The sequence below is a fragment of the Microcebus murinus genome, chromosome 11, assembly GCF_040939455.1.
Source record: "Microcebus murinus isolate Inina chromosome 11, M.murinus_Inina_mat1.0, whole genome shotgun sequence".
NCBI lineage: Eukaryota > Metazoa > Chordata > Mammalia > Primates > Cheirogaleidae > Microcebus > Microcebus murinus.
The window spans coordinates 64,445,520-64,464,931 of NC_134114.1; the positions used below are offsets into that span (position 1 = coordinate 64,445,520).

Genomic DNA, 19,412 nt, shown 5'->3' on the forward strand with positions numbered 1-19,412 from the left:
TGAGAAAGTCAGTTTTAGTTTTGCTTCTTCAAAAGTAATCTCTTTCATCTTGTGGCTGCTTTTAAGATGTTTGTCTTAAGCTTGATGTACCTATGTGTTGCTTTTCTTTGTTTTTTGTTTTTCTTTTCTTTTTGAGGTTTATAATACTTCTTGAATCTGGATCTGATGTCCTTAGACTGTTTAGAAAATTCTCAGCTTATCTCATCAGATTCTGCTTCTGCTTTCACTCTCTTCTTTCCCTTCTTCTTCAGGTACTCCACTTATATGCGTATTAGACTACCTCATTTTATCCTTTATGTTTTCCATTCATATTTTTTCTCTTTATGTTTTATTCTGGATAGTTCTGACCATTTCAGTTCACTATTTTATTTTTAATAGTTTCTAAGCTGTTAAAATATCAGTTGAAGCATTTATTTAGCTTTTTGGTTGTTGTTAGTTCAAGCATTTCTGTTTAGTTCTGTTTTATTGTTTGTAGTTATTTATCCAATATCTCAATCTGATCTTTTATTTTTCTCAAACATAATAATCACAGTTATTTTAAAGCCTGTGTCTAATAACTATGGGGTCTGCCATTATCTGGTGCTTGTCTTGTTTCTTTATTGACGTTGTTTATTACATTGTTTTTTATGTCCTTTATTTTTATGTTATGTTATTTTTATATTATTTATGTTTATTTTATAAACATTATATTATAAATATAGTATAAAATTTGGCTATTTTATGTTATGTTGTTTTTTATTGAATATCAGAACTATTTTGCTTGAATTGTATATGAAGAAATTATACCTTGAAGTCCAGTATGATGATATTTTATAAAGAAAGGATTCATGTATACTGACAAGGGTTTTGGGTGCTAGTAATCTAGGATCATCTTAATCTAATTAGTAATTGAGATGATTAGAAACTGGGCAGGTCTACTTTTAGTTCATACATTCTCTCAGGATGTAGATCTTTGAGATCCTAACTCAAAGCCTGCAGAGTTTACCAGAGCAGACCCTGAACTCCAATTTTTGTCTTTTTAACTCCTTGAGTTAGAAGATCTCTCCAGCTTCTTACCAATCATCTCAGGAATTAGCAGATACCTTGGAGAAAAAGATATTATAAATGCTGAATTCAACAACTCTGTTTTTTTCTTCTGGATTTTTCACTGTCTCTAATGCCTTCAGATTTTTGTTTTATATTTTGTCCAGCTTTTCTAGTTGTTCTCATAAGAAAGACTAGTCTAAATTACCCAGCCCATTGTTACTAAAAGTAGAAGTAAAAATATTGTAAGGACATGAACCATTTACAGAAATTAACTATAAAAGTCTTTAAAATTTTCAAATAATTGCTATTATTTAGATCACATTTTCTAATCACCATATAATTAAGCTAGAAATCAATAACAACAGAAGTCTAGAAAGCCTTTCTTATTTGGAAAATAAGAAACCCACTTCTATGTAGGATGGGTCAAATTCAAATAAGGATTCTCACTGATAAATAGAAAATACATATTCAGAAATGAACAATGACAAAAAACTACATACTTGCTGTAAAATGCAGCAAAAACAGTACTTTCAGAGACATTGAAAACCTTAAATACTTAAATTAAGGAGGACTGAAAATTAAAGAGCTAATAATCTAACCTAAGGTATTGGAAAAGAATGGAAGATAGAAGAGAAAAAATTTAATAAGTGAAACAGAAAGCAAATAAGTGTTCAATGCAGAGGAGTAACAATCAAAAATTATAAAAATTTTAATTTTTTATTTTCTTTAAATTGATTCATTATAATTGTACATATTTATGGGGTATAATTTGGTGTTCTGTTACATATCTGTGTTATATAATGACCCAATCTGGGTTCTTGGTATATCCCAAAATTTTATGTTTTAACAAACTAATAGCATTTCCGAATCTTTTACATGATTGCCCAAGAAGGAAAAAGCAGACACAAATAAAGAATATTAGAAATGAAAATGAGGACATTATTACAAATGCTGCAGAGATTGAAGAGAAATCATGAAGATATTTATAATAATAAATGGGAAAACATAAATGAAGTAGATAGCTTCCAGAAAAATAATAACATTTCAAAATGTATGCAAAAAGAAATAGAAAATATAGCCTGATACCTGTGTAAGAAATTGAATCAGTAGAAATTTTCCAACAAAGAAAGCATGGTGATATGATACTTAGGATTATAAATAAAACCATACTAAAATGCAGGAATAAAAATATTTAACAAATGTATACTGTACATGTGCTTTTTAATTAATGCATTAAATAACAAAATCTAGTGGAGGGTCTGATAATATGTATAATTTTGAAGTAATGGACTCCAGTTGTATCTTGAGATATCTACAACTATATATAGTAACATGACAGGAAAATATTTGTGATTTTTATAGGTGAAAAGAGCACCAATACTTCTAATAACACTGTGGTGTATTATCTATGCTCAAAGTTGAAAGAAATGCTAAATTTCATTTAGAAGTTAGCAAAAATTAAGGTTATAATATTTTTCCCACCCAAATTCACAGCCCTCTACTTTATAATCTTAATTCATAGACTTTCTGACGTATGTATTACTTCAGAGACATTCTCCACCCAACTTCCCATTTTCTGGTTTGGGATTATATGCAAAAAGTAATACATAAATAACTTAGTTTATTAGAAATAGAAAATGTTTTTCCACATGATGTACTTGAGTAGGAGGTGAGAAATGGAAATGTGTGAAAATATCCAGAGGTACATATAGACAATGGGAAGGCTGGAACTGCTTTAGGGTGTTTTATGCAAGAGGTTTAAAACTGGTTCCAAACATGTACTGACACATGCAGTCCTTCATAAAAGGGTTCATTATTGATACCACAGTGCCCTGTAGTATAGTATTAATATTTGTCAATACCTGTAGCCATGCAACAATCAAAAATGAAAATTCAAATAGCTGGACACCTTTTAAAAGTTGTATTGGGCTAAAATCAAAACACCTAACAAGTGTTTGACATGCCTTTCTCATGATTTAATGTCCCAGCAGAGCAACTGGGGAACCTAATTCTGACCAACAAGGAGGAATTGCTTGGCTAATTGGAAGTGACAGAAACCTTGGGAGAAAGCAACCACATACCAAGGATAATTATAAGAAGGTAATATGGGCCCTAAAGGATAGTGTCAAGAAACCTGAAGCCCCCAAATGAGGTGAGACTTGCAAAAAATGCTAAAAGAGGACAAAGAACAAGCCTTTTAAAATTCTGTTCAGAACCAGAAGATGATCAAGGAAGGGAAAAGCCCACTTGCAGCTTCTGGTGTAAGGTTAGAACTGATAAAGAAAGTGGATTTCCCTAACTATTATTTGCTTCATTTTCTACAAAGAAAATTTGAAAAGTGGGTTGACATAATAGAAAGAACATGTGTTTGTAGGGTCAGGCAAACCTGGGTTTGAATTCTCTGTTAAAATTTATGGGAGCCCATTATTTTGGACAGAGCTCCTGCACTAGGCCCTACCAGAGCAAACCAAAATGGTGTCACTCATGCTAAAATTCCAGGTCGCCAAACCAAAACTAAGTTTTTTATCTGACCTTCCAGAAATCAGAAGAGAGACAATAGCCAAATTTTCAAACAGGCCAGTTTTAGCTAGCATGATAAGGAAGTCCCCTCATCTTTAACCCCATAAAGAAAGTAACTTTGATATGACCAATTCACTTTTTATTCCTTATTTTTGCCTTCTTTATCCCTTTTCTGCCTAGAAAGACCACCTCCTCTGCTTAGCTTATCAGAGCACCTAGTCTATTTCATAAAATGACATGGTGCCCAATTCCAGAATCACTAATAAAAGCCAATTAGATCTTTAAATTTCTAGAAATTTTGTCTTTTGACAACATTACTAGCTACCTTACTTAGATTGTCCTTTTCCCCATCCATAAAATGGAAATAACCATATCTTTCTCATAGGATTGTTCTGAGTAATGGAAGTAACACATTCAAAACACTGAGCCGGGCTAACAGTGGTGACTCAATAAATAGCAACCTGTTAATATTACTCAAAAGCATGGTATAAATATTCCCAAATAGGGAAAGAAATTCTAAGAGAGTGCTTAACAGTTTGAATTTAGTTTATATCATCTGCTATGAATGGTTTACATTCTAGGCTTTGGAAGGGTACAAGTAGGGGGTACAAATGAGATCTGAGAACAGTGGTCCCCATCTTTGAGGAATTACAGAAAACAGAATAGGCCCTACGACACTAAACATGAGAAAATGTCTGGCTTCAGGATAAAAAGTAGAAATCTTAAATCTTGACTTATTTGCTTTTTGACTAAGTGACTTCCTCCCCCACTGGTGTCATATTCATTTGGCCCAAAGAAGGGTAAATTCCCAAAACAACTGAAACAAAGGAATGGATTGAATTTATTTCCAAAGAAGTGCTTACAATAGAGACACAAGTCTTGAAAGCTAAGGTGATGGGGGGGAAAAAAAAACAAGCCTTGAATTTCTTCAAAGCTTCAAGAGGCAGAGCTTGAAAGAATGAAAAAAAAGTATTCTTAAACAAGATGTGATAGGTTGAATGGTGGCCCCCCAAAAGATATATCAGGTCCTAATCCTGGAACCTGTGAACATCATCTTATTTGGAAAAAAGTCTTTGCAGATATAGTTAAGAATTTTGAGATGAAGAGATCATCCTGGATTATCTGGCTGGCTATAAATCCAACGACATGTATTGTTATATGACAGAAAAGACATGGAGAAGAGGAGGGGGCAATGTGACCATGGAGGCAGAGATCAGAAAAATGTCACAAATCAAGGAATGCTGACAGCCACCAGAAGCTGGAGGAGGCCAAGAATTGACTCTCCCTTAGATCCTCCAGAGGAAATACAGCATTGTTGACACCTTGATTTCAGAATAGTGGCCTCAAAACTATAAAAGAATAAATTTCTGTTGTTTTAAGCCACTAGTTTGTGGTCATTTGTTATGGTAACCCTGCAAAGTTAAATCGGAGTTTAAACAGAATCCAGTAATATCTCAAATAGACTTGTGTATTAGTCAGAGTTCTCCAGAGAAACAAAACAAATAGGATATACATATTGTTAAAGCAAATTAAAATGGATCCTGGGCCTGAAGAATCCCTGAGCAGACAAAACCAGTTAGGCCTCCTAAGTTAAACTTGCTTGATTTGCAAACACACGTGAAACTTAGTCTGAGCTATTGCTTACAAATGAATATATTTTTTAAAAAGCAGAACTTAAGCTCAATCAATCACAAGCAGTCAAACTTAATAATTCTATAACTAGGGACTTTCTAAAAGGATAGATCAATAAGGCAACTGTATAACTGTGACCAATCAAATTTTTTTGCTCTACTTTCATGTTCCTCCCATAAAAGCCTCCCACCTCTGTTCTATCAGTGAAGCTCCCAAACTGCTTCTGGTGTGGAGTTGCCTGATTCATGAGTTGCTACTTGCTCAAATAATCTCTTTAAAACTTTATTGTGATGCCACAGCACTCTAGCCCGGGCAACTGTCTCAAAAATAAATAAATAAATAAAATGTATTGTGCCTCAGCTTCTCTTTTGATAGATGATAGATAGATGGATGGATGGATAGATAGATAGATAGATAGATAGATAGATAGATAGATAGATAGATAGATAGATAGATAGATAGATAGGAGTTTTATTTTGTGAATTGGCTCATGCAATTATAGAGACCCAAGAACTTCTGTCTGCAAGCTGGAGATCCAGGAAAGCCAGTGGTGTAATTCAATTCAAGTTCAAAGGCCTGAAAACCAGGTGAGCCAATAATGTAATCCCCAATTCAAGGCCTGAGAATGGGGAGAATAGTGCTGGTGTGAGTCCTGGAGTCTGAAGGCCCAAGAACTAGAAGCTCTGATGTCCACAGGCAGGAGAAGATGGATATAGCAGCTCTAGAAGATAGCAAGTTCACTCTTCTTCTGCCTTTTTTGTTGTATTTGGGCCAGCTCCCAAATAGATAGGATAGATTAGATGATGTCTACCCAGAGTCGTGAGAGCAGATTTTATTTACTCAGTCTAATGACTCAAATGCTAATTTCTTCCAGAAACACCCTCACAGAGGCACCTATAAATAATATTTTACCAGCTATCTGAATATCTCTTAACACAATCAAGTTGACACACAAAATTAATCATCACAATTAGTTTTCCTGGATTGGAGGGAGTAAGAGCTGATGAAACAGGTGGTGGGAGGGTGGAGAAGGTTTGAGGGACTTCTTGAAGAACTATGTGAAACAGAGTGAAGGCAGTGAATTACCAAATACAGTCTCTGCTCTGACAGATTACCAAGGTTTGAAAGAGGACTGTTAGGGTTACTATGTGTTACCAGAACCATGAAACCATGTGGCAGCTAAGCCAATATCCAAAGATCCCCCAAAGAGTATTTCATGTGCTCAGAGACAGTGACTCTGTTTCATTGACAAATGCTTCCCACTCTCCACCCCCTTAATCTGGAGCAGGAGTAACAGCTGTCTGCAAGCAGATACTTTACGCAATTCCATCTAAGCTACTCACAGTAAAAAGAACTTTTTCAATAGTCCCAAGTATTCACATCTTCAGAAATACAAAAAAGATCATGGACAACTAAAGGGCTTCCAGTGATATAAAATGGAAATTCATATCACTTGGAAACCTCCCTTCAATCTTTACTTGACTGAGACATTCATTATTCATTCAGCTGAGATTCTCTAATACCTATAATCTCCAGTCAAGACCATGTTGATCCTAGGCAAGAATCTGAAAAGAATTATTAAAGGATTCTCTGGGAGCATCTATAAGAGAAAGAGATGCTCTGGGAGCATCTATAATCAATGCAATACAATATGGGTTTACCAACAATAATTTATTTCAGTATAATTTAATTTTCTTCCTGACAAGGTCATTATGCTAGTCCAGTAAAATGCAGTAGGCAGTATATATCTAGGCCCACCAGGTATTACTGACATTTATCATCATATACTCGTAAGTTGTGATGGGGAGGCTGGATGATAATACCTTCAGAGAATGACTTAGCACCCGAAGGATACTGACTCTGGGATGGCAGTCAGCCTCTCCAAAGGTTTTTACTATAGATCCACAGTCCTCATTGGGTCAACACTGTATTTCATTGACTTGAATGAAGATATAGAACCCATATTTACCAAATCTTTACCTGATTCAAAGTTGAGAAGGATAGGGTGCTTTCCAAACTTTAGAACAACTTGATGTTGACTCTGGGCTAAATTCTAAATGGACATAATTGTCCATTGTCCATAATTGTCCATAGATGTCACAAATTTATGGAATATCTACTCTGTGTAAATATCCATATTAGGCTTTAGAATATTAAATAAGGTATTGTCCTTTGACTATAGGAGTTTAAAATGTGGTGAATAAAACAGATCTGTAAGAGATAAAATATACTACAACATAAATATTAATTATAAAGCATTATATTTAGTAAAAATTTAAAAAAATCAATGATCTATATTAATTGTATGAGATGGATGGGAACCGAGATATGTGGAACACCTTTAGACATTTAATAAGCTGGAAAAAATTTGCCACAAATGAACACTTATATACTGCTGGTACAACATAAAATAGTAATTTTGTGGAAAGTTATTATGTATAAGCCAAATTGCTGTACTATTTGATGCAGCAATTTTCTTCTAGGAATTTACTTTAAGAAATAATCTAAAATATATTCATAAAGTTATAAGGAAGTTTATAACAGAATTATTTATAATAGCAAAAAATTTTTAAGATGAATGATTAAAAAGATGGTATAGCTATTTAATAGAATGTCATAATCATAGAGAATTATGTATCTAAAAAAGAGTTTCTGAAATATATTTTTTATAGCATAGCATAGCATATTATATTCAACTAGAAGTCTGAGGGACATGGTTTTTTACTTTAAAACATCTTCAACATTTTGAATTTTGTACCACATTCATGTAACACATTCAAAAAATAAACACTATTTTAAAATGAAGTACTCAGCTTAAAATTTTAAAAATAGATTTATAAATATTTTTTAATGATCTGAGGAAATACTCATGATATACTAAATCAAAGGCAAGGGCATTTCATTATTTTCTGCAGTGGATATGTATAATTGGAAAATGTATATAGTCTGTATACTACTGTATTTTGTTCAATATTTTGCACCATAAGAAATCTGGGACCCTTTTACATAAAAGCAAATAGGATGATGAAGAAGCTCATCTTAGGAAGGGTTGAAAGAAAATATGAATGGTTAGCCTAGAATATATTTGTGAAATCATGACTGTCTTCAAGTATCTGACATTCTGCCATGTGGAAAAGGGACCACAATTCTACTGAAGGGTCTCAGAGGATAGAACTGGACCCATTGGCAAGAGCTATAGTAAGCCATTTCAGCTTAAGGTTAAAACACTTACAAACTTGTTCACTTGTTTATAGGCCATTTCAGTTCAGTGTCAGGAAGCACATCCTAAAAGAACAGAGCCCAGGTTGGGCATGGTGGTTCATGCCTATAGTCCTAGCACTCTGGGAGGTGGAGGTAGGAGGATGGCTTGAGCTCAGGAGTTTGAGACCAGCCTGAGCAAGAGGGAAACTCTGTCTCTACTAAAGATAGAAAAATTAGCTGGGTGTTGTGTTGTGTTTTGCCCCTGTAGTCCCAGCTACTTGCGAGGGTCATGTAGGAGGATCACTTAAAGCCAGGAGTTTGGGGCTGAAGTGAGCTATGATGATGCCACTGCACTCTACCCAGGGTGACAGGGCGAGACTGTCTCAAAACAAAACAAAACAAATCTGCCATGAGATACCAGTATACATATACTAAATTGACTAAAATTTACAAAATAAATAAATAAAACAGGGCCCAAAATTAGCACCTTCCCAATCACTTGAAGAATTCAAGCAAAGCAAATCTCAAAAGATTATATATTGTATGATTGTGTTCATACAACATTCTTAAAATGGCAAAATTATAGTGATGGAAAACAGATCAGTGGTGCCTGGTGTTAGGGTTAGGGGGAAGGTATAATTATGAAGGAGTGGCGTAAGGGAGTTTGTTTGGAGTGATGAAATAGTTCTGTGTCTTGATGGTGGTGATCACTACATTAATCTATTGCATATGATAAAATTTTATAGAACTACATGCCAAAAATAAATTAATATGTTTATTTTCAAGGTTCTGGAAAGCAAGAAAATTTGTATCTTTCTTCAATTTTTGTTCTCATTGACTTTTTTTATGTTTGAACTTTTCATATGATGAACTTATAATCTATAATATGGAATGTTTTTCATATGAAACATTTTTCTTATTGAAGAATGCCATTGAAATGAAAGCGTGAGATGTACTTATTTGAGAGAATAATTTTACTTCTTCTCCTTAAAAAACTAAATAGTGAATAGTAAAATGTGGAAGTTAATTCAGGCAAAGCTAACTTTTATTTATACAGTCATGTCCCACATAATGACATTTTAGTCAATGACAGACCCATACATAGCAGTGGACCCATAAGATTATAATGGAGCTGTAAAATTCCTATTGCCTAGTGACATTGTAGCCATCATAACATCATAGTACACTCTATTACATGTGTATTCATGGTGATGCTGATGTAAACAAACCTACTGCATTGCCAGTCATATAAAAGTCTAGCACATACATTTATGTACAATACATAATACTTGATAATGTAACTGGCTTATGTATTTACCATACCATAATTTTTAATCATTATTTTAGAATATATTGCTCCCATTTATATTAAAAATGTTAACTGTTAAACAGCCTCAGGCAATTCCTTCAGGAGATATTCTAGAAGGTATTATTATCATTAAAGATGACAGCTCCATGCACTGAAGACCTTCTGGTGGGACAAGGTATGGAGGTGGAAGACAGTGATATTGATGATCCTGACCCTGTGTTGGCCTAAGCTAATGTGTACATTTGTCTTAGTTTTTAACAAAAAAGTTTTAAAAGTAAAAAAAAAAAAAAAAAAGCCAGCCAGGCATGGTGGCTCGTGCCTTAATCTTAGCACTTTGGGAGGCCAAAGCAGGAACATCATTTGAGACCAGGAATTTGAGACCAATCTGAGCAAGACAGAGACCCTGTGTCTACAAAAAAATAGAAAAATTAGCCAAGCATGGTGGTGCTCACCTATAGATCCAGCTACTTGGGAGGCTGAGCCAGGAGGATCACTTGAGCCCAGGAGTTCAAGCTTGTAGTGAGCTATGATGAAGCCACTGCACTCTAGCCTGGGTGACAGAGTAAGACTCTGTCTCAAAAAAAAAAAAGTCTATAGAGTAAGGATATGTATAAGGAAAGAAAATATTTTTGTACAACTGTACAGTATATTTGTGTTTTAAGATAAGTGTTATTACAAAAGAGTCAAAAAGTTTTTTAAAAGTTTGTAAATAAAAAATTATAATAACACATCAAAAAGATAATATACCATGATCAAGCAGAATTTATCCTAGGGGTGCAAGGGTGGTTCCATATACACAAATCAAAAGATGTCATACATCATATCAACAGAATAAAGAGCAAAAACCATATGTTCATCTCAATAGATACAGAAAAATATTTGATAAAATTTAATATCCCTTCATGATAAAAACTCCCAGCAAATTAGGCATAGAAGGAACATACCTCAAAATAATAAAGGCCATATATAACAAACCCACAGGTAACATCACACTGAGCAGGGGAAAGCTGAAAACCTTTCATCTAAGTACTGGAACAAGACAAGAATGCCTACTTTCACCACTCTTATTCAATGTAGTTCTGAAAATCCCAGCCAAAGAAATTAGGCAAGAAAAAGAAATAAAAGGCATCCAAATTGGAAAAGAGGAAGTTAAATTGTCCGTCTTTGCAGATGACATGATCTTATATTTAGAAAAACCTAAAGACTCCACCAGAAACCTCTTATAACTGATAGACAAATTTAGCAAAGTTGCAGGACATAAAATTAACATACAAAAATCGGTAGCATTTCTATACACAAATAACAAACTAGTTACAATGGAGAAAGGGCACTCTCTTCAGTTAATGTTACTGGGAAAACTGACCCCTGTTTCTCACCATATAAAAAAATAAATCCAAATGGATTAAAGACTTTAATGTAAGACCTAAAATTATAAAACCACTAGAAGAAAACACAGGAGAAATGCTTTAGGATATTGGTCTAGACAAATATTTTATGTCTAAGACTTCAAAAGCACAGGCAATATAAGCAAAAATAGACAAATGGGACTATATTGAACTAGAAGGCTCTGCACAGCAAAGGTTACAGTCAACAAAATAAAGAGATAACCTGTTTAATGGAAGAAAATATTCACAAATTATTCATTTGACAAAGGACTAACAACCAGAATATACAATGATCTTAAACAACTTAAGAACAAAAATAAATAAATAATCCCATTAAAAAGTGGGCAAAGGGCCGGGCGCGGTGGCTCACGCCTGTAATCCTAGCTCTTGGGAGGCCGAGGCGGGCGGATTGCTCAAGGTCAGGAGTTCAAAACCAGCCTGAGCAAGAGCGAGACCCCGTCTCTACTATAAATAGAAAGAAATTAATTGGCCAACTGATATATATATAAAAAAAAAATTAGCCGGGCATGGTGGCGCATGCCTGTAGTCCCAGCTACTCGGGAGGCTGAGGCAGAAGGATCACTCAAGCCCAGGAGATTGAGGTTGCTGTGAGCTAGGCTGACGCCACGGCACTCACTCTAGCCTGGACAACAAAGTGAGACTCTGTCTCAAAAAAAAAAAAAAAAAAAAAAAAAAAAAAAAAAAAGTGGGCAAAGGATCTGAACAGACATTTCTCAAAAGAAGACATACAAATAGCTAAAAGGTATATGAAAAAAAAATGTTTAACATCTCTAATCATTGGGGAAATACAAATCAAAATCACAATAAGATATCATCTCACTCTAGTTAGAATAGCCTATCATCAAAAAAATGAAAAATAACAAATGCTAGCAAAGATTTGTGGAAAAAATAACTCTTATACACTGTTGGTGGGAATGTAAATTGGTACAGCCATTATGGAAAACAGTATGGAAGTTTCTCAAAAAACTACAAATAGAACTACCATATGATCTAGCTATCCTAATCCTGGGTAATTATCCAAAAAAAGAGAAATCAGTACATCAGAGGGATATGAGTACCCTCATGTTTTTTGCAACACTATTAGCAATAGTCAAGTTATAGAATAAACCTAAATTGTCCCTCAGTGGATAAATTGTGAATTGATAAAGAAAATGCATATATACACAATGCAATACTATTTGACCATAAACAAAGAATGAAATTATGTCATTTATAGCACTATGGATGGAACTGGAGGTCATTATGTTACGTGAATTAAGCCAGGCAGAAAGACAAATATTGCATACTCTCACTCACATATAGGAGCTAAAAAAGTTGATCTCATGGAGGTAAAGAATAGAATGATGGTTACACAGAGGCTGGGAAGAGTAGGAAGGAGATGAGGAGGATGAAGAGAGAAGTTGCTAAATGTGTATGGACATACAGTTAGACAGAAGGGACAATATTCAGTGCAGCAACATGCTGTCTAGGTTTAAAGCCCAGGAGCAATAGGCTATAACATATAGCCTAGGTGTGTAGTAGGCTATATCATCTAGGTTTGTGTATGTATACTCTATGTTTTTTGCACAACAAAAATCACTTAATGATTCATTTCTCAGAATGTATCCCCTGGTTTTTGTAGGGACGGGGTTTTGCTGTAGTGTTCAGGTTGCATGGAATACATTTTCATGGGCAAAATTAGTGTTGTTCAAAATATGTGGATTGGCTAATATATTTTAGACATTCCACCTTTGAAGAATAGGGTATAAAAAGCTACTAAGCACAATAACCTGTATCCTTAGAAATGGGGCACCCAAGGTTTAATCCTCAAAGTTCCAGTATGTAGCAATTGATTCAGTGAATTCTTGTTGCCTGAATCCTTCCTCAAAAATATTGCTGCATCTGCCTTAAATTAATTTTTTATGCATGTTGTCATCATATGTGACAGCTAGCTTTCAAGTTAGCCTTCAGTGACCTAATACCAAAAATCCTTAGTGTTTATACCTTTCTGTAATCCTCTCCCATGTCAAACAGAGTTGACCTCTATAATCAAACGGATATTCTGGAAATGAAGATATGTGACTTCTGAGGCTAAGCCTTAAAAGATGTTGCAGACTCTACCTTGTTCTCTTTTGGATTATCTGTTCTGAAGGAAGACAGTCACCATGTTGAGAAACTGGTTCAAGTAGCCTTTTGGAGAGGTCCACATGGGGAAGAACTGAGGTCTTTTGCCAATAGTTTAACTTGTGAATGAACCATCTTTGAAAGCAGATCCTCTAGCCCCAGTCAAGACTTCAGGTAACAATAGCCCCAGCCAACATCTTGAGTCATGAGAGATATCCTAAACCAAAACTACCCAACAAAGTTGCTCTCAAATCCCTGACCTACAGAAACTGTGAGATAATAAATAAATATTTATGTTTGTTTCAAGTCACTAAATTCTGGGATAATCCGTTATGCAGCAAAAGATAACTAATATACCATAGTACATAAAAGGATACAGAACCAGAGCTCAATTGAGCTTATTGAAGAGATTAAGTTGTTGTATGTATGCCTCCCTGTTAATCACTATGTATTTTTAAAATATCTATTGTATGATAGAATTTGGTATGAGACTTGTTTCATTGTAATTTAGTGTTAATAGCTACCTCTTTCACTTATCTCAACAGATGGTGGCTACTTTTTTCTGTCAAAAAGAACAAAATAGTTGTGCATAACCAAATGTGGTTAGATCGTTTCACAAGAGAGTCCTATGGATTTTTCTGTCTGCGATAGCTTGAGTTAATCCACTTCTCTTTATCACATCATCACTCCAGTCTAGTCCTCTCTTCCCTGGACTATTACAATAACCTTTTAATTCATTTATTCATATCCATTGGTCCTCTTCCATCCCACTGTCGACACTAAAATTAGAGCACTCTTTTAAAAATGCAAATCTATGTGTAATTACACTACCACCTCTACCCTCATTTGAAATTTTCAGTGCTTGGAAAAATGAGGTAAATACATAACATGCCTACAAAATATTTCCAGTTTTTGTTTTGCATGCTTCTCCATTTCACTGTCTGTGATCCCACCACACACTGGCCTTTTTTCAATTACTAGTACTCTTTCTGTTCCCACTCACCACATAGGATTTGTATGTGATGTTTACCCGGCCTTGAAACCCCTCCTTTTCCTCTTTATTTAGTTTAAGTCTGACCATCCTTCATATCTAGTGCATATGTCAGTTCCTCAGCAAAACTTTTCCTAATTTCCCTGATTGATTCTCATAGTATCTTACATCCCTCCTTTGTGTAGCATTCACATGGCAATTTTACATTTGTTTGTGTTATTTTTTGATTAATGTTCATATTCACTGCTAGACCTTACATTCTGTAAGCATAGGTATGATATCTGATATAACTCATTCATGTATACCCTGGAGGCTACCATAGTGCTGAGAACATTATATACATTTGATAAATATTTGATGAATAAATGAATAACTGATTGACTAATTTAATGAGTTCAGGAGATCACAAATGAGAGCCAGAGTGCCTAGGTTCAAATTCTGGCAGTTCCTAGCTATGCAATATTAGGAACAATTTTACTTTGTTGTCCCTTAGATTTGTTCTCTATAAATTGGGAATAATAATTACCTTATAGAGTTTTGAAAGGATTAAATGAGCTGTATATATTAAGGGTTTAAAGCAATTTCTGATAGAGTAAGTACTAGTATATAGCAGCTGCAATCATTTTTATTAATATAGTTAGTCATTTTGTCTTACTAGTTCTTTAGGCCATGGCCACCAATACCTGGGATAAGTTCATTCATTCCACGTAGATACAGAATTGCAAGTGTCTGTATAAAAACCAGAAGCTGTGTCAAATACATAAATTGAAGGTAGAAACATTTAAGACTTTTTGGGTGGTACATACGATTTTGACTTAGGTGTAGGGATGCTAATGTTAAGTTCCATATAAGTGGTCTTTATTTGGTAATTTACTACTTATACAAAAAGACCAATGGAGCAGTGTTTGTATTTAATGAGAACCTCAAAAGAGTTCTATACCTACCTTTTAGTAGTGCACCAAAACAGTCTACAATCTCTCTATGAGTTTTTTTACATTGGCTACTTACTTGTAGAACTCCCTTATTAATCTTTATTGAGCCTCAATAATGACAACATATTAACATCATATAAATGTTATTGATTTCTTTGGGCTATATACCTTCCACACCAACGCCACTGACTTTAAAATGTTAAAACAGTTGGTTTACAACTTTTGAACACCATATGTTAAAAACTATTGAAATTATATTCCTTCTTATTCAACAGTAGAAATGTTCTTCACACTCAGTGCAAAAGCAGCCAATGATTAGACTGTATTTAGCTGCTAATGCTTTTTACAAAAGTTGTGAATGCTGGCATTTTATTATATTCAGGGACCCCATCTAGAGACAAGTCCATTGTAAGCTGTCATTGATTTAGGCAATAAGTCATAAACTGAAGACTTGTTTTTGGTTAAGTGTTACCAGTGATGCATTCTGTTCTTTGTTTACTACCAACCATGAAAAACAACACTTTGTACTTTGCAGAGAAACTGAGATCACCCAGTCCTTGCTACTTAGGTCATTTCAGTCTGGGTGGAAAAAAAAAAGAACTCTTTTCAACTCTTTGCCAGTTCCTCCTGGCTTTTTGAGAGGAAGATACCTCTGAAAGAAAATAGATCAAAGTTACATGAGACTAAGGGCAGATCAGATAGCTATACTTTGTAGTCTGTTGAAAACAGAACTAGCTTTACTGGAAGAGAGATCTTGTTCTATAGCTATAAGGGTTAGAGGGAAGGTTAGAGTGAAGGTTACTAACCTAAAAAAAAAATCTAACCACCATCCTTCTACCAGTTTGTCAGAATTTGAAATTCTACCATCAGAAATTCATTTTAAAACATAATTTAAAAGATAATTCCTTAAAGCAGTTACCTATGGAAAAAAGTGAATTCTCTATCAAATCTTTTTCCTGAAAGTGAATTTTGAAAGCAAAACTAATAGTTAATACTAGCTCCTGAAAGTTCTGCTTTGACCGTAAGGGTGCTGTGAAAAGAAAAGGTTGGAAGAGCACAGACTGCTTTTGAGAGAGGCTAGTGAGAAATCTCTGGCCATGGAAAACAGTGATTTTAATGTGTAATGACTATGCGAAAAATGATAAAAAAAAAAGAGAAATTGAGTTTTAAAAAACTTACTGCTCTGGGCATATATAATAGAGGAAAGAAAACATGTTATCCATGATGAGATACAAAGGGGCACTCAGGTAAAATTGAGAGGATCATTATTTTTTCATACCTAGAATGTGAGAGCAACTCTATTTCTTAAATATCCTGGTCATTAGTTTTTTCCCAGCCATAATCATGCCAACTTTATTCCATACTTATAAAATGATTAGTATATGCAGAGCCCCTTGAGGTTGATAAGAATTTTTAAGTTTTCTGTCTTTGGGGATTTCTCAATGGGTCCTCTCTTCTAGTGATTCACTCATCAATACACAAATTATTTACATGTTAAACTAGACATAATAAATTGAGCCTCCCCCTATTTGTCTTATAGTAAGGAACCAAGGAAAGTAAAGATAGTATTAGTAGACAAAGAAGGAGGCTAGTACAAGAGTTATCCATTTAGTTGTTATTATGTGGTTGATATTTACCAGTTGAACTAGGAAGGAAAAATTATTAAATATGTGTGGTAAAGAAATCTTTCATCTTGTGCTAATCAAAGGAATTTTGTGGCAGAATGAGAAGTTGCTAATGGATAGAGGGGAGATAAGAATTGGGAGGGACAGAATGGTTGTAACAATTTATCACTTACCAGCAATGTAGTAGTAGTGCAAATTTTGAAAATTTTAGTATGTAATAATACCTGATTATATTTCTAATTTGCCTAATAAATAATAATATTGAATCAGTTTTCTTTTTAAAAAATTTTTATTTTTCATTTGACTTTGAATAATGAATCTTTGTTCATATGCTTGTTATATATCTACATTTACAAAGGGCCTAATTGAATCTTTTGTCCATTTTTAAAAACATTGAGTTGTCTCATCGATATATAGTAGTGCTTTATATATTTTGGATATAAATCCTTTGTTAATAGTTGTTTTATATTTTTCTTCTTCTAGTCCCTAGATTGTTTTCTCACTCTCTTAATGGCTTTTGATGAATAGAAGTTCTTAATTTTAATGTAGTCTATTTTATCAGTCTCTTCTTTCATAGTTAGTGCCTTTTGTATTTAAGAAAACATTGCCTTTGTTTTATCCTTTGCATTTAATCTTTGATCCATTTTTTTTTTTTTTTTTTTTTTTTTTTTTTTTTTTTTTTTTTTTTTTTTTTTGAGACAGAGTCTCACTTTGTTGCCCAGGCTAGAGTGAGTGCCGTGGCGTCAGCCTGGCTCACAGCAACCTCAAACTCCGGGGCTCAGCGATCCTACTGCCTCAGCCTCCCGAGTAGTTGGGACTACAGGCATGCGCCACCATGCCCGGCTAATTTTTTGTATATATATTTTTAGTTGGTCAATTAATTTATTTCTATTTTTGGTAGAGACGGGGTCTCGCTCAGGCTGGTTTCGAACTCCTGACCTTGAGCAATCAGCCCGCCTCAGCCTCCCAAAGTGCTAGGATTACAGGCGTGAGCCACCACGCCCGGCTCTTTGATCCATTTTGAATTAATTTTGTGTATAATGTGAAAAAGGGTCAGGCTCATTTTTTTTCTATATGGTTATCTATTTGGCCTAGAACCATTTATTCAAAAGATCATCCTTTCCTCACTGATTGCACCTTTGTCATAAATCACGCAATTGTATATGTGTGATAACCTTCCTAAAATATTTTTAAAATATATTGAGTGAACAATGTACTCAGTAAAAAAATAAAATAAAAAATGAAAAACACAAATACATAAAAAAAAACTAAGTTTGAAAGGGCACAAAAATGCATATAGTAAAGAGTAGAAGTAAATGTACTTTCTACTCTGTTCTTCAGAATTCCATTTTTATCTCCAGAAGCAATCACAGGTATTAGTTACCAGATTTGCCAAACATCTCTGCTTAACTTTCTAGGGCCCTGAAAAAAGAAAGCCCTTTATCTCAAAGTCCACCCCTGATTCTTATGGAATGCTTTTTCTAGGTGATTTTGATACTGTGTTTCCAAGTAGTTCTGATACTTTGTTCCAATATAATTTTAGTTTCCTTTACTCTTTTAAAAAGCATATAACTGGGGGTTTTTGAAGGCCAATTAGACACAGGCTTTATTTTAGTAGGGGGGGTTAATTTATTTATATTTATTGTGATTGGATTTATTTCTGTGATTTTATATTATTTACTACTTTTGATCTTTTTTACCTTTTATAAAATTAAACTGCTTCCTTTCTTATTTTAGTAACTTAGAAATTATACATCCTTTTTTTTTATTCTGCTCATAGGAATTTACCCTTTAACCACCATTTTACATATATTTTCTCCTAAATCTTAAAATTAAGCAGAACCTGTATGTTGTCTTTGATCACTTTCACTTCCTTTGGTCTCCTTTCTCCTAGTAGTGCTATGTTGTATCATTCTAGGAGATCATCTATAATTTACTTCCAGATTATTATTAATTTTACTTTCTTTTTTAATTAATTAATTTTACTTTCAATGCAAATAATTATTTGAAATTAGCTCTAAGTATTTCTGGACTTCTTGCACACAACCTCCATGGCTACCACCCTAGGAAAAACTATTACCATCTCTGCTTAGACCACACCTATAACCTCTGACTTTCCTACTTCAATTTTTACCCTCTGTACCCCCTCCCCCATATTCTTTACCTGCCACATAGAGCCAAGAATGATTCTTTGAAAACTACAAGTCAAATTATACCATTGCTTAAAACTCTCCTGTGGTATCTCAACACATTTAGAACAAAATTCTAAGTCCTTACCATGGCTTGCCTACAAGGCTTTACCTGAACTATCCGCTATGCCTACATCTCCAACCTCAACTACCAATTTATCTCAGTGCTCTGCTTTGGCCACTAATACCTTGTGAATTCTCAATTCACCAAAAACACTCCTGCTTGAGAGTCTTGATACTTACTACTCAGTCCTTCCTGAAATTCTCTTTTATTCACTTATTTATTTGCTTATTTTTTTGTCTCTTTTCCTTACCAGATTGAAAGCTCCATTGAAATAGGGACACAGACTTGCCCAGCTACCTCAGACTCATCCAACTGCCATGGCCTCATGCACCATGCACCCTGGAAGCCCTGCTACATAACTGGTAGCACCATGCACATCAGTGACCCCACACACACTCCACACTGCCCGGCCAC

General features: G+C 34.4%; 1 long non-coding RNA gene across 5 annotated transcripts in view; it reads left to right on the forward strand.

Annotated features, from left to right (window-relative positions):
* The window catches only part of LOC105880432 (uncharacterized), a 105,614-nt gene that overhangs the window by 5,341 nt on the left and 80,861 nt on the right, over positions 1–19,412 (forward strand). For 4 of the 5 annotated variants that reach the window (XR_001158226.3, XR_001158232.3, XR_001158231.3 and 1 more), the window contains exons 3-4: positions 3,015–3,126; positions 4,712–4,929. This is a non-coding gene — a long non-coding RNA (uncharacterized LOC105880432). Of the gene's footprint in view, positions 1–3,014; positions 3,127–4,711; positions 4,930–19,412 lie in introns of those variants that run through there. The other variant, XR_012921706.1, reaches the window with a different exon arrangement.